This window comes from Notothenia rossii (genome assembly GCF_949606895.1).
Source record: "Notothenia rossii genome assembly, contig: scaffold_411, whole genome shotgun sequence".
Lineage (NCBI taxonomy): Eukaryota > Metazoa > Chordata > Actinopteri > Perciformes > Nototheniidae > Notothenia > Notothenia rossii.
In genome coordinates this window covers 1-3,214 of record NW_027639935.1, presented here as the reverse complement: position 1 = coordinate 3,214, position 3,214 = coordinate 1, and positions in this window count along the sequence as shown.

The following is a 3,214-nucleotide window of genomic DNA, read 5'->3' as shown; positions in this document are numbered from 1 at the left end:
GCGAATCAGCGCCGACATACGCTTCAAGCTCCGACTGTGATTGGATAAAAGCGTGCGGCGGTGCTGCACTCATGTGATAAGGTCAATGATTAAATCTTTGGAGTTTATTATGTGTTCAGTACAAATGAACTGCAACAAAGGTAAGTACATTTTGATTTTATACGAAACCAATATGCCTTCAGTAAAGCAGTTAAAGTGCCCTAAACACAATTGTGTCTATAATCATATCACTTACTATTCTACACACTGTACACTACAATCTATGGAGGACTGAGAATGCCATGAGAATAAAGACATAATAAATAAGCATGAGTAAATGTATGCATACAAAATATATAAAAATAATAAAAAAAGTAAAAGAAAATCCAGTAATAAAAGTGAAATCTTGGAAAGAAATAAAGCTGAAATAAACAGTTAAAAAATAAGAGTAAATAAATACATCAGGAAATAAAAATGTATTATGTGAGTCATGCCTTTGATGGTGATTAGTGTACGCTGGGTTCTGTATGAATTACATAGGCTTATTAAATAACTATGCCGAATCATATATACAAATGAATCTACCACTCAGATGTGTCTTCTCTCTAAAGAAGAGAGAACATTTTTTTTTGTTATAGCATGTTGTTATGCTGCTAAGCTCACAATTTTTTAGTGTGTGTGTGTGTCTGTGGTTGTGACTTTAAGAAAAACATGAAATATAGCCAAATGCATGTGAGATCATGGAAAAAAATGTGTGTGTGTGTTGTTGTTCATCCAGGCCTTTTCTGTTTTATGCTACACGTTCATTGCAATTCACAAACACACACTCACACCTACACATCCTGTGAATCAGAAAACATGTTCTCTTTTGAAAGTGTTGCTTTAATAAAATATATCATTTGTTACTATCATTATTGCACAGTACAGACAAACCAGATTACATTATCCTTTTAAAGGCACACAAACAAACATCATGTGCTTCTTCTAGCCTCAAATCTGTTCTCACATGAAGTAACTGTCAGAGACGTTCGTTAAAGAAGTGTAGGAGGAAGACTTCGTGGATCATTTGGAGTCCTTGTCCATTTCGGGCTCTAAAGAGAAAACAGCAGAAAATATTTAAGATACTTTTCAAGATACATTCATTTATATTCACCACTGTACATATTTGAAGGCGTCCTTGCAGTGAAACATGCATATTAAGAAATACAATTCATAATCTCAGTAAGTCATTGTATTATCAGCCATTACGTTTGTCATTGTGATATCTTGGAAAATGTGTTTTGTTTAATCGAACAAAAAACTAAACTATCTCCAAAAGACTATAACTAACTTTAACTGCTGTAAATCTATAAAAACATTGTGTTGTTTAAGATCATTGTACATTTGCTTTCTTTTTGCTGCATTTCAAAGATGTTATAGGTAGTTTATAGAATCTAATCCTATTTACGTAATCTATCTTTTAATTTGAAAGGAGGGTCAGGACGATTGTCTGACCTCAGATTGAGGAGGAACAATGCGGATTCCGTCCTGGTCGTGGAACGACGGATCAGCTTTTTACTCTCGCAAGGATCCTGGAGGGGGCCTGGGAGTACGCTCATCCAGTCTACATGTGTTTTGTAGACTTGGAGAAGGCGTATGACCGGGTTCCCAGGGAGTCACTGTGGGAGGTGCTGCGGGAGTATGAGGTGAGGGGGTCTCTACTCAGGGCCATCCAATCTCTGTACTCCCAATGCGAGAGCTGTGTCCGGGTCCTCGGCAGTAAGTCGGACCCATTTCCGGTGAGGGTTGGCCTCCGCCAGGGCTGCGCTTTGTCACCAATCCTGTTTGTAATATACATGGTTCGGATTTCGAGGCGTAGTCGTGGGGGAGGGGGTCTGCAGGTCGGTGGACTAAGAATTGCACCACTGCTTTTTGTTCTGATGGCTTCATCGGTCTGCGACCTTCAGCACTCACTGGATCGGTTCGCAACCGAGTGTGAAGCGGCTGGGATGAGGATCAGCACCTCCAAATCTGAGGCCATGGTTCTCAGCAGGAAACCGATGGACTGTCCACTCCAAGTAGGGAATGAGTCCTTACCCCAAGTGAAGGAGTTCAAGTATCTCGGGGTCTTGTTCTCGAGTGAGGGAACAATGGAGCGTGAGATGGGTCGGGGAATCGGAGCGGTACTGCAGTCTCTTTACCGCACCGTTGTGACGAAAAGGGAGCTGAGCCAGAAGGCAGAGCTCTCTGTCTACCGCGCCATTTTCCTTCCTACCCTCACCTATGGTCATGAAGGATGGGTCATGACCGAAAGAACGAGATCGCTGGTACAAGCGGCCAAGATTGGTTTTCTCCGCAGGGTGGCTGGCGTCTCCCTTAGGGATAAGGTGAGAAGTTCAGTCGTCCGGGAGGGACTCGGAGTTGAACCGCTCCTCCTTCGAGTCGAAGGGAGCCAGTTGAGGTGGTTCGGGCACCTAGTTAGGATGCCACCTGGGCGCCTCCCTAGGGAGGTGTTCCAGGCACGTCCAGCTGGGAGGAGACCAAGGGGTAGACCTAGAACCAGATGGAGGGATTATATCTCTTCTCTGGCCTGGGAGCGCCTTGGGACCCCCCAGTCAGAGCTGGTTGATGTGGCCAGGGAAAGGAACGTTTGGGGCTCTCTGGTGGAACTGCTACCTCCGAGACCCGACCACGGAGAAGCGGGAGAAGATGGATGGATGGATGGATCTTTTAATTTGGAGTTATACTATAACCTTAGTTTTTAAGCTTTTATAATTATAATGTTATTTTCTATACTTTGCATTTGTATTTATGGTATTTCATTCTTTTAACTTGGATTTATTCATTTTTAAATGATTTTAAAAAGGACCTTATTGTCAGTTTTAGTCGTGTAAAATTGTATTTGTTGTTTTATATTTTAACATGAAGCACTTTGAGTTGAATGTTCTGTCTGAAAGAAGAAGATATTAAAATACATTTGCATGCCATAAACAATAGCTGCTATGTTCAATCAACGCTTTAAACACATTTAAGTATGTTCTGGAATATCTTGAAACTGACACATTTTCAACACCTCTACATCTCGTGTATGAAGTAACGTTTTCTCTGTGAATGAAGCTCTCTCTCACCGCTGAAGCTGAACTGAGGGAAGCTGCTCAGATCTCCTCCTCCGTAAAGCCTCTGCAGCTTCGCTCTCTCCTCTGAAAGATGTTTATCGTAATCTGGATCTTCCTCCAAGAGACCTCCATTCAGCCTG